At 48.2% G+C, this 12,927-nt stretch overlaps 1 protein-coding gene across 8 annotated transcripts in view; it reads right to left on the minus strand.

The window, feature by feature from the left end:
• The window catches only part of HIVEP3 (HIVEP zinc finger 3), a 273,818-nt gene that overhangs the window by 145,680 nt on the left and 115,211 nt on the right, over positions 1-12,927 (minus strand). For all 8 annotated transcript variants that reach the window (XR_007891391.1, XM_051637735.1, XM_051637732.1 and 5 more), the window contains exon 2: positions 438-519. The gene's annotated coding sequence lies outside the window, so the exon portion shown is untranslated. The remainder of the gene's footprint in view (positions 1-437; positions 520-12,927) is intronic.

Raw genomic sequence — 12,927 nt, forward strand, 5'->3', positions numbered from 1 at the left:
TGGCAGCAGGAGAGGTGAACTCCACCCTAGCACTGCAATCCACATCTACTGGGTTCAGGAAGTCACAGTGAGCTCCTGCATGGGAGCACAGGCTGCTCTGGCTGGGCAGCCTCCAACACCACCAGTGGCAAACTGTCAACAGAAATGGAATAAAAACCCCAGATTGGCAGCCTGGATCAGTCCTTGCCCTTCAAAACATCTTTTTAAATGCTCAGTCACCATTTGTCCACTCCAGGACCTGCACAGCCCTGCAACCACGCCAGCTTGGAGGGGCATAAAAGCTGCAGGAAGCCCAGCAGGAAGGAACCCCCCCATCCCACAGCTGGGCAACAAGGGCACAGACCCAAGCCCTGGAGCACCATGGCCATGGGCTCTGAGCTTCCCCACACTGCCCAAACCCCTGGAGCAGGCACCAAAGCAACAACTGAGCCTCTTACCTCTGGACAAGCTGCTACAGGTTCATCTCACTGATGCTCCAAGGAGATTCAGGTGTTCATACAGTGACCTGGGAAACGGAGCCTGGGGGAGAAAACATGAGACCTTAATAAAATGAGGCAGTTTTAAATGTCTGTTATTTATACCAAAGACACATCCTCTCCAGCTGTGGTAGCAACTCAGATATTTTTCCACTTGCTCCCCTTAGGTCTATAAGGGATTTTACTTACTTGCCCTTATCTGCCATCCCTTCTGCCACTGTTTTGGACTAATCTTTTAGGCATTTTTGCCTCTGCTGTCCTCTTCTCAGATGGGACCTGGACATGAGAGCAAATGATTTTTTAAGGAAATCATCGCCGAGATTTTTCTTTCCGTGTGAAATTACTCATTTCTAGATGTACAAAGACAAGGCACAGGAGACTAGCTGGTGGTGGGCCTTCTAGTTCTCCTCAAATCAGACCCTGAATGCAAACTGGATCCCATCCTGACTAGTTCAGAACTGGAAAATAAGCAAGCACTGCCCCAGGCTGCCTGCACCCCCAGCCCTGCCCTGTCACAGCCTGCAGGGTGACCTGCTCTGCCTCTGAGAGGGGGCAGATCATTCACTTCCAACCTCAGGTTCTCAGTGGGGCCAAGCCTTAACAGAATACCAAAAAATCATAAGTTCTGGGAAAGTACCAGGACTAAAAACGTTCAAAAGGCTGAGAATGGCTTAAAGCAGAGCTAAGGAGCAAAGTTAGCCACAACGCATCCTGGCTGCCGGGGAGAAAGGTGCCACAGGAAAGCTGCAGCTGGGCATGAAGTGACAGCAGGTGGCATCCCGTGGTGGCATGGGACATCCTCAGTGACCAGCTGTGCCCAGGCACCCGAGCAAGCACAAGAGGGGGGGCTGCAGCCTGCACAACAGCAGCAGGCAGGGAAAAAAAGCAGCTTTGTCCTTGCGTGACTCCTTTTAGCTGGAGATTTCCGGGCACTTTTTAGTCAACCATTAATTCTCATAATCTCAGCCAAGCAAGTGAGTGATTAGCCCCATTTCACTGATGTGGAACCCAAGGCAGGGAGGGCACTACTGACACTGATGCAGAACCCACGTAGTCCCCATGATCTGCCCTCAGCACCACCCTTCTGCCAGGCCCTTCAGAGACATCCATCCATGGTTACTCTGACTGTCTCTTAAATTAATTTTTCTCATTATCCCGAAGGAAATAACTACAGACAGGTCAGACTCTGAGGATCTAATGGAACTAACACTGTTAGGCTGTCCAGCAATTCTCCATGAGATCTTCCCCACCATGCCTTCTGCTGCCACCAATGAGATTAGATAAATTTAAATGGGGATCATTATCAGTGGCTTCTCCTCAAAGTGTGTTGGCTTCCACACGTGCAAAACTCCAGGTCAGTAAATGCAAAGACAGTTCACAGGTTCTCAGTGGCATCATAGACCCCTGTGTTCCTGCCAGCTTCCAGAAGGGAAACAAGGAGCCATCTCTGCCTGTCCCCCTGCTATGGCTGGGCACTGCTACCATCCATGCCTGCAAAAATCAGCCAAGCTCTGCCTGACCCAGAAAGATCCCCCCTGTGTGATTCTACGCGGTCCTCAGCCTGTGGTTCTTCTGTTTTCTTTCCTTCTTGCCTTTTTCTTTTCTTTGAGTTGCAGTGTCCAGCAAGGGGGGCAGTGGGTGACCCCAGTCATCACCCAGGGGAAGGCAGACAGGTCCATCTCCCCATTTCTTCTCCCCCTTGGCTGGCATCACCCCCTTCTCACAATCCAGTCCCCAGAAGTATAGAATTATGCAGCAGGCTGCCAAATTGGTGAAGCAAGTGATGATTGAGAGCTCCCCAGGATGGGAGAAGGTGCAGAAGTGGCTGTATTAAGTGGCTCTACTTGGGGGGGAGGTCTCATCCTCTAGTATCTCTTCAGCTGGGAGTTGCAACCCTTCAGGGGCAAGTCCTCCTGCTCAGCAGGATTAGCCAGAGCAGGGTGCTGGAGACCAGTTAAACAGGAAAAAAGGGTGATGATCCCCATGCTAAGCCCCTTGTAATTGTCCCTTTATCCCAAAGGCCTCCTGATCTGCAGTGATACCAGGACACTCATTTGACACCAGCAACATCATGAAACATCCCACAGGGCTCAGCAGTCCAAGCTAACTGAAACAAGCCAACATCACTGTAATTGCTTCCAGTCCCCTAACGAGGAGGTTCAGCCCTTGCTCTGTGACCTCGTGCTGCACCACGCAGATGTGCTCTTGGGGTGACAGTTTTGCAGGGAGATCATTGAATCCCAGACTGGTTTGGGTTGGAAGGGACCTAAAAGATCATCCAGTTCCAACCCCCCTGCATGGGCAGGGACACCTCCCACCAGCCCAGGTTGCTCCAAGCCCCATCCAACCTGCCCTTGAACAGCATCTCCCTGGTGACGAATATCCTCCTAATGTCTAACCTAAATCTCCCCTCTTTCAGCTTAAAACTGTTCTCCCTTGTCCCAAGTCCCTCCCCAGCTTTCCTGGAGCCCCTTCAGGCACTGGAAGGTGCTCTGAGGTCTCCCTGGAGCCTTCTCTTCTCCAGGCTGAACACCCCAACTCTCCCAGCCTGTCTCCAGAGCAGAGCTGCTCCAGCCCTTGGATCATCTTTGTGGACTCTTCAGGACTCACTCCAGCAGCTCCATGTGCTTGTGTTGGGAACCCCAGACCTGGACACAGGACTGCAGGGGCATCTCACCAGAGAGAAGCAGAAAGGGAGAATCCCTTCTTGACCTGCTGGTCACACTCCTGTGGATGCAGCCCAAGACACGAGGCAATGATCCCAGCTTTCCTGCAGGTGAGCTGAAATGGAAGGCTTGCAACTATTGCAGTCAGGATGACAGGTCCCTGCACTTTGCTGCTTCCTTTTCCCTGGTGCTTCCTCCTCCCCACCACCCCTTCCCTCTGGCATAACCCCCTGCTTGCTCAGCAGTGCCAACCTTCACCCTGATCCAGGCTCTGCCTGCCCCAGGCTGGGAGCACACGTGGCCTGAGCTGCAACGGAACCGGCTGCAGCTGCGGAACCGAGGTACCCGGTGCTCTGCTCCATCCTTCTGGTGACCAGTGCATTTCTTAATGTGTCTGCAAGTGCACGTGCAGGCTCTGCTCACAGAATGTGTGGAAAATCTGGCTCCAGTACAGTGTTGCTCTATTTTACCTTCTTTACTGCTTGAAAAACATTTGGCTGTTGCTGGAGAGAGCCAGGCGAGACGCATACATTACAGCGCGCTCCAGAAATAGCACACGCTGCCTTGCACAATTTTGCAGCTCAAATGTTTCCTTTCAGCTCAGCAGCCTGTCCCTGTCCATGGAGCAGCTCTGGAGGAGGCAAACCAGGGCTGTGGAGCATGTGGCTTGGGGTGAATCACTGTGGGCTTCATGACTTTGAAGGCAGGTGAACAAAGCGTGAGCAGGTTTGATTTCCTCTCCCTCGTTGCCAGCTCCTGTGCATCTTCTGCAAAGCATTTGATGAGCTAATCTGTAGGCTGGAGAAGCTGTACATCAAAGCTTTTAGCTTTGGCCTGGCAAGCAGAGCTGTCTTTGAGGACAAGCCCCCCATGAAAGCTGCCGTGCCAGGACATCACACCACCTGCCTCAAAGGGAAGTCAGCCTGTAGAACCAGCACAGGTTAAGGCTTTTCTCTGGGACCCACCACTCTGAGCGAAATATGAAGGTTTTTGATGATATAGACCATCCTCAATGCAGAAAATAAATATAATTTGTAGTTTGAGTTGGGTTTGGGCTGGTGATTTCTGGATGAAAAGCTCTCTGTTTTCTTAGGTAGGCTCTGAGGTCTCCAGGCAGCCATGAAGGGCACCAGCAGATGCTAGAAAATGAAACCAATTTCTGGAACAATGTGTGCTTATATCAAATTTGACCTTTTGTGGATCTCATCCCTGAAAATGGGGAAATTATCCCCCATGGTTGTTCAGATAATGTTCAGCATAGTTTGATATCAAGCTCAAGCCTCAAATGCTAAGAGGAGAACACCATTGCCTACAAAACATGACCACAAAACACCTGCTAGCATCCCATGTCTGCAGGCAGCATTTTGCAACACAAACCCACTGGAAGTGCTGAAATCACTGAGGATCCCTCACACAAAGGAGATACATGGTTGATACCAAGAGGTGTCCATTGATCACTTGGTTGGAACATGCACATCACATTCCCACACCCCAACCAGGAAACCCAAAGCAGGACCACAGGTGTGCTTGTCTTGCAGGACCTCCCCAAGGGATCCAGCACCACTTAGAGGGATCCAGCTTAACCCGTGCTCTCAGTCTGCACAGATCCACACTGCATATCTTCCCCTGGGATTTCTACACCATCAATGATCTAGTTGCAACATCTGGCTTTGGACTATCAAATACCTAGAAATCCTAAACAAATATCCAAAGCAGATTTTTTCCACCATTCTCTCAACAAAGCTTCTGGGTGGGAAAAACACACTAGGGAGCCCTAGAGATCAGTGTTTGCAGTGAGGTGATCATGGGATCACCAGGTATCTTCTTCCCTTAGGTAAAGAGCTTGGGCTAGGAATAGGACAATGCAGCACAAACTTTGTCCATTAAATCAACACATGAAGTAACATTTAGGAGTGACAGGACGTGTTTTGGTAGCAAATTTAACAACTTTTGATGAAACAGCACCCTGTGCCTCATATCTGATGGCCTAAGACCACATGCAGCCCTGAGGACCCAAGGCACAGCAGTGGGTGGCTGGTGATGAGGTTGAGCTGGGAGCAAGGGGACACCAGAACATGCCATGCGAGGTCCTGGGTTCCATCTGAGCTCTTTCCTGAGGGATCTTCTGCAACCTCTGTGTCACCTCATTCTCAGTGTGAGGGAGAAAAGTGAACCCTACCCCTGTGTGGCTGGATGCTGGCCCAGCAGCAGGCTGGGGCATGGACTGTACAGGAAGACCAAGTGCAGCTGGGCCACAGTTCCCTCCCAGAACTCCTTCCCCTCCATCAGAGCTTATTTGATGGGCAGGGCTCAATTTCAAACACACATGAGATGAAAACCAGAACACAAGGGCTATCACACACATGCCTATCCTGCAGGACACACTCTAGCAGCTCTGCCTCTCCTGCTTTCCCCTTTTCCTGCAAGAAAACTCTCTTTTAGGAAGACAACACTGTTCAGAGTGTCACCATCCCTGAGAGAAAAAGGGAAAAACACTGAGTGTTGGCACTGAGCCTGCTGCAGGAGACGAATGCCACTGCCCAGATACCCTAAATCCTTGAATCAGAGTCTGTAGCTCCAGGGAAGGGTTTTCCAAGGCTACTATGGACTCTTTGCTGCTCGTATCCCCTGCTCTCACCCTGACCTCATTGCTGGCTTGCAGGTTGCAGCATCAGTTTGGATCACATTGGACCAAAGGCTGCAGGTCATAATCATCAGGACCTAACGTGACTTGTTAGTTACTGCTGCCTAGTGACACCAGTGGCTTTACTGGTGGCATTTTTTAACTGTGATCTTCTGGGGACACCAAAACCAGCCATTTACATTTCAGCCTTTACTGGCAGGAACAGGCTGGGCTGTTTCAAACAGCAGAGCAGCAGACAGAGCCCTGCATGACTCTTTTTCCTTGCAGGCTCTTTGTACATAATTAACCCAGACGTTTTGCCTGGCATACTTGATTTAGTGTTTTTTTTTTTGTAGGGGGGAAAAGAAAAAACAGGGAAAAAAAGAAAAAAAGACTGAAAGCAGCTGTTTGCCTCCTGGGTTGCAGCAAAACTGAGGTGCATTTGCAACCTGGAAAAGAGAGTCCAACATTTTTTAGAAGTCCTGGGTGGTTGTTATAGCAACAGATGCACGTGTGTCTGTGTGTGCATGTAAAATAGACTCAAACCCAGGTTGTCAAGGGCAACACGAGTCAGCATCGAAGTCACACCAAACTTGCTGTCTTGCCTGGTGTCATCTGAAAGCAAGAGCCAGCTCCAGCAGGGACTGGGAAATATCCTGATAACTCGGTGCTGGTGCCAGTTGCTGGCTGGGAACTCAGCGCCGTCTCGCAGCTGATTCAGCTCCTTAAGAAGAGGGTAATTTTCTTTATCCTGTTTGCTTCCTCCTCCCTTGCAGACTGCCACAGCACCTTAACCCAGCTGGGCAAGACAAGCTCATGGCTCCCTCCCAAACAGATGGCTGCAAGGAAGGTCCAAAAATAATCCAACCCATTTGCCTGGGAGTTTTGAGCCTGCTCTGCTGATTGGCAGACCCTCCAGAGACCACCAGAAGAAGCAGATGGTCAAGACATGAGATCAGAGCTGGAGGCAGAGATGTCAATCAATAGGTTGGAGTGCCAGGCTCCAGGATGTGGTAAGGAGCAGGCAGCTACAGCAGCACCCAGCATTTTCCTTCTATTCTCTAGAGCAGAAATTCCTAGATTTTGTTTCCTTGGGCATGTCAGCAGCACAGCAGAAGCTCCTGGCTGAACACAGTCATGGCTCAACATCTGCTGCTCCATGTCTGGAAATAACCCACTAAGCAGGACACAAGCACAATTTGCAAATCCCTCTTCTAGCAAGAACCTCATTGGCATCATCAAAGACAGCAAACAAAACCCAAAGACAGCACATTCCTTTCCCTTACCCTGCCACTTGGAGCTATCTCCCTTTTCTAACTTCATGGAGGGTACAGCTCACACCTCTGTCACCCATCAACGTTGCTGGAAGTCCAGACATGACCTTTTTATTGTAAAATTCAGCTTTATGTAAAGCCAAAGGACTAGAAAACCCCTGCACCACCAAAATCCTCATCTCAAATTCTCAGGCTGCAGCAATCTTTCAGCATTATTCCAAAGGCAGGGAGGCTTGGAACAGACCTCTGCAAAAAAAAAGGGCAGATTTGTCTCTAAGGAGCACCTGGACACCCTGCTGTGCATCTAGACCCCCCATCCCTTCACCTAGAGAATCGCAGCAGGTGCTTGAGAGGCTGTAAGATGGTTGCACACAAAAGCCCTGGATGATGGCAGCATCAGGACAGACCACTTGGATGGACAATCATGCACTGCTGCTCCACTCTTTGCCCTCAGAGGCTGGGAGGGATGAGAGGGGCTCCTGGCACCAGCATGCAAGTGACAATTTTTCAGCAGTGACCAGAGAAGCAAAACACCATCAGCACTTATTTTTGTCTGACACTTCCTGTTTTAAAGTCTTAGGCTCACCCTTCTGTCAAGGCAAACAGAAGTAAAACACACTGGGCACCTACCAAGGAGTCTGGAGCTCATCTCCTATAAACAGGCTGAGAGAGTTGGGGTGTTCAGCCTGGAGAATAGAAGGCTCCAGGGAGACCTTAGAGCACCTTCCAGTGCCTGAAGGGGCTCCAGGAAAGCTGGGGAGGGGCTTTATACAAGCATGTGGAGTGACAGGATGAGGAGGAATGGTTGCAAACTGAAAGAGATTTAGATGAGACATGAGGAAGAATTTCTTCCCTGTGAGGGTGGTGAGAGCCTGGCCCAGGTTGCCCAGGGAAGCTGTGGCTGCCCCATCCCTGGCAGTGTTGAAGGGCGGGTTGGATGGGGTTGGAAGTGTTGGAAGGCCAGGTTGAAGCAACCTGGGCTGGTGGGACGTGTCCTTGTCCATGGCAGAGAGTTTGGAATACAATGATCTTTAAGTTCCCTTCCCACCAAAACCAGTCTGGGATTCTGTAATTCTATGACACCAGACCCACCTGCCCACACACTTCTCATTAGGAGTTTTACAAAGGGACCTGCAGGCTCTACTGAGGGACCTGGACAGGCTTGTTGATGGGCCAAGGTCAACTGTATCAGGTTTGATAAGGCCAAGTAACAGCTGACTTAACATGAGCCAGAGTGTGCCCAGGTGGCCAAGAAGGCCACCAGCATCCTGGCCTGCATCAGGAATAGTGTGGCCAGCAGGAGTAGAGAGGTGATCCTGCTCCTGTGCTGGCACTGGGGAGGCAACACCTCAGGTCCTGAGATCAGTTCTGGGCCCCTCACTACAAGAAGGTCATTGAGGGGCTGGATTGTGTCCAGAGAAGGGCAACAAAGCTGGTGAAGGGTCTAGAGAACGAGTCATATGAGGAGTAGCTGCGGGAACTGGGGATGTTTAGTTTGGAGAAGAGGAGGTTGAGAGGAGACCTCATTGCTCTCTACCCTCAAGTGAATAATTATAAGACCAGAGGAAATGGCCTCAAGTTCCAGCAGGGGAGGTTTACACTGGATATTAGGAAGAATTTCTTTACTGAAAGAGTAGTTGAGCAGTGGAACAGCTGCCCAGGGAGGTGGTGGAGTCACCATCCTTGGAAGTGTTCAAGAAATGTGTCGATGTGGCACCTCAGGGCCTGCTCTAGTGGCTGAGGTTGTGGGGGTTTTTGTGGGTGTTTTTTTGGTGGAGTATGTGTGGTTGGTTGTGTTTGGGTTTTTTTGTGCTGATGGTTGGACTCAGTGATCTCAGAGGTCCTTTCCAACCTTGACCATTCTGGGATTCTGTGATTTGTTACCCCTCAGCAACGCAATGTTGCTGTAAGAAATTGAATACTTGAGCACGAAGTATGTGTTACAGGGCTGCCTTATACAGCAGCAAAGTGATTAATTAAAATTTACAAGAGTAATCCAAATGCCTAAGCATGTTTCTTGGCGGGAACTCCTGTAACCTGCTGCCAACAACATCTCAAACTAACGACAATCCCAAAGTCAACCTTGGGGAGCCATGAAGAGTCTCTCCGCACTGAGCCAGTTGGTAATGGGAGAAGACCAGAGAGATACACAATTCTCCAGGAAAAACCAAGCACGTGAACACAATGCTGTCTGGGATGTCTGGCTCATACTGGGAATAGCCCTCTCCCAAGACACAAACACTGGCCAGAGCCCAGTTTTCTTAACTGTTGTGCTGCTGCATGGAAAATGCTGCATAAAAGAGTGAAACAGCCAAGTTCACATCCAGCCCCGTGATCTGTGGGATGCCAAACACTTCCCCAAATCAGAGATGAAGTTATTTCCTGGGAGGATTTCTTCACAAATCTCCAGAGGACACAGACACCAATCACACTTTTTTTCCCAACCCCCTCAAATCTGCTCACAGAATATAATCCAATAACTTGATACTTTGGGTAAACTTTGAACACAAAACCTAACACTGACATTTTCATGGGGCAATACTTGGGAATGAAGTAGAGTTGAGGGATCAAAACTAGTGATTTAAATGGTAAAAAGACTCCCAGTTGACCACAGTGGGTTTACAGAGCTGTAACCCATCAGAGCTGCTCTGGTCACTGGAAACTGGCTGCATAAATCAAATGAATGAGAGGGGAGAGGCTCCTTCAAACTGATCTCCTGGTGCTGTTCTTCAAACAACACATTTCCCTTGCAATGTGTAAATAAATGCAAAACTTGTAGTGTACTGAACTAACCCATACTAGCTGTTAGAGCAACTCCTGTGTTTCATTGTCATCACGAAATGACTGCAGTGTTTTCAAAGCTCACTAGTTGGTTACTGGTAGTGATTTCACTGCCATGAAATAAATCTTGCAGCACCGACTGGGAATCTTACTCATGGAAACACAGCTCATTTATTACCTTATTTTAGACACTTAAATTAGTACGGATCAACTCAGTCCTACTGGAATAATAATTTTAGCAGCAGAGTCAAAAAGCAACTGAAAAATAAAATGCCTTACCCCAAATGAAAATAACTGTCCAACCACTTCTCTATTGGAGCCCTCTCAGCTCCCCCCTCCAACTGGAAAGTTGTCCTGGATTCAGGAAGGAGATCTTTACAGCTCCCAGCACTCAGATGCACCAAATGGCACACACCTGAACCCCACCACCTGCACACACTTGGGGCTAAAGTCTCCAGTCCCCCTTTGTCTCCTGCATTGGAACCTGGAGTGCTGAGTACCTGCTCAAGGGGAGGCCCAGAGATCATGCCCTGCTTCAGAAAGTGCTCAGCCCCTCAAGAAAGGATCATAGGACCATGGGAACACACTTGCATGTGCTACAGTCCCAGTTCTTCCAGGAACCCAGGAGAATGCCATGATTTCCATGGGCTAAAATACTGAGCAACATCTCCTGTTGATCTTAAGAGCCAGGCAGATAGAATTAAAAACTCATACAAATAAGATAGTAGAGAAATTTCATAAGATCACTTCTAGCAGAGCTGGGAACAGACTCCAGGACTCTGGTTAAATCTGGCAAATTGAAGGGGCCAGGTTTCCAACCACCCCCCTGAGGGAGTCCTGGTTTCCACCAGGGCTCTGCTTCCCAGTAAAGGGCTGGTTCAGCAATTACCACACTTGAGCTGCACACCCCAGATGTTCCCAGAACAACCAGTTCATGGAGAGGGGAGAGCTCAATGGTGCCACCAGCTCCTGGCTCAGCAGCAACGACACAGAAACCAGATGGGTCCCAGTCCTGCTGCCTTTATTTGCTTTTTCTAAAACTCATCCGAAGTGTGAGATGAGCTTTAATTAAATAATGTTTATTTGCAAAGCTGAGAAGTCCCAAAATTAAAGCTGGCTCCAGAAGCTTAATGTCTACTGTGTGCACAACCAGGTTTTACATACACTAAAAGGTACTTTTTTTCAACTTTTGTGTAAATCTTACAGCATTTCTGCATTTTGCTGTTCCTGGATGGCCCATGAAGGAGGCAGAGCAAGCCAAGAAACCAAAGCTAATGCTATGTGATATCAGGCCAAACTGACCTATTATCTAGAATATCTTATTTTTTCTAATGTTGTTTTCATGCAATTGCACTCAAATTGGCAGATAATCTAATTCAAATGGGAGGATTTCTCCTCCCAAGCAACAGTGCATTGTCCTTAAAAGCCCCAAACCCGGGGTCTGCTCAGCTCAGCAGAGAGGAATTCCAATGACTGGCAGATAAATAGTCCTCAGACAAACTCCAGCTCTTTCCACCCGAGCTGTTAACTCCTTAGCTTCCCACACTGATCATTGTATTAAAATTTAGAATGGCTACTCATTTTGCACAGTCATTAACTGCCTGGAGCTCAGATATTGTCCATAGCCTCTGTATTTTGAAGCAGCCTGCCTGTACAAGCACAGATGCTGTGATGTGACTAAGTGCATGACATAAGTCCAATTACTTGGGTGTCAACATCTGCAGAATTTGTCTATCTATAGCTTTGAGGTCATGCCTGATGTTACTAAGCATCTGTCTAAACTTATGGCAGTTTTCACTGCATTTTTTTGGTGGTTTGTTGGAAGAAGGACTAAGGTTGTGCGCCCAAACAGGACAATCCTTAAGTATGAAGGCAGATCAAATTGGTGAATTAAAAATAACCATATACATAAGTGAGCAAGGAAACCTCAGTGAGGCCAAATAAACAGTTGAGCTATAAATAACAGATGCAATCATCTCTAATCAGTTAAATAATTTTTATTCCATTCCAACACTCAGTGTGGTTCGTAAAAGTTCACTTATAAAATGTTAACTTTAAAATGTGAGTAAAATGAGGATACTGGAATGTTGTACACACTTATAGTAAAATATCATCATCCTGCCCCATGCTGAATCTCACCTTCCTGTGCTGAGTTGCTGTTCTCTAGCTCCACACTTAACACACCAATTTTAGCTCACCACAATAATGATTTTCCTTGCCTCAGTGTTTAGAAGGTTGGTCTTTCCAAATCCTTCAAAAGCCTTGGATTCCTTCCCATCACCCTTGAACTCCTAGGAAAGAACCACTCTCCTGTGAAACGAGCACCCCAGGGCAGGAATGAGAGGTGGTCCCTGCACCCAGGGCAGCTGGGGGTGCTGCCTGCCCCTGCCCAAGGCACCCACAGGTAGGAGGGTTATTGCTGGAGTTGATCACTCCGTTACTGGTACAAGGGCACTGTCAGGAGAGCCAGTTAAGCTCTATTATAACTCCTTTTGACTGACAGGCAGGGAGTAATGAGTGTCATTGCCTGAGGAAGGCCAGACGAAAAGGAAGTTCTAAATAGACCTGTCAGAGAGATGCTAAAGAGACTCATACATTAACTAAATCAGTGCCCGATACAGAAAAATCTCTTAATCCACCTGTCTTTCAATTTTAAATGTTTACCAAGGCCCTACTATCCATAGGGCTGCATAGGTAATCTTCTTTTTCTTTATAAATAATTGTAATGACCCTTCTAAGTACATGCCTGGCTTGCTTTTCATGAAAAACAAGAGAAAGAAGGGGAGAAAAGCAGCAGCAGGCTGCCAGGGATCCACATGCTTCAGTAGCTGACAAAAGGCAAGAGAATTTGGGCTGATTGTCTTTTTTTTTTTGTATGTCTTTTTTTTTTTTTTAATTAAAAAAAAAAAGCAGCTTTGGAATGATGATTTCACAAGTTGTTATGGGAACTAGCAGCACAGATGATGCCCCAAAGGAGCACTGAAGAATGTCTATAGGATCTGGAGGGATAATCATGTAACACAGACGTCTGTAAAATGCATGAATTTCACCAAAACTGGATGACAATTTGTAACCTAATGCTCACAGCACAGAGCCTGGTGTGCCAG

This window comes from Apus apus, chromosome 21 (assembly GCF_020740795.1).
Source record: "Apus apus isolate bApuApu2 chromosome 21, bApuApu2.pri.cur, whole genome shotgun sequence".
NCBI classification, from domain to species: Eukaryota; Metazoa; Chordata; class Aves; order Apodiformes; family Apodidae; genus Apus; species Apus apus.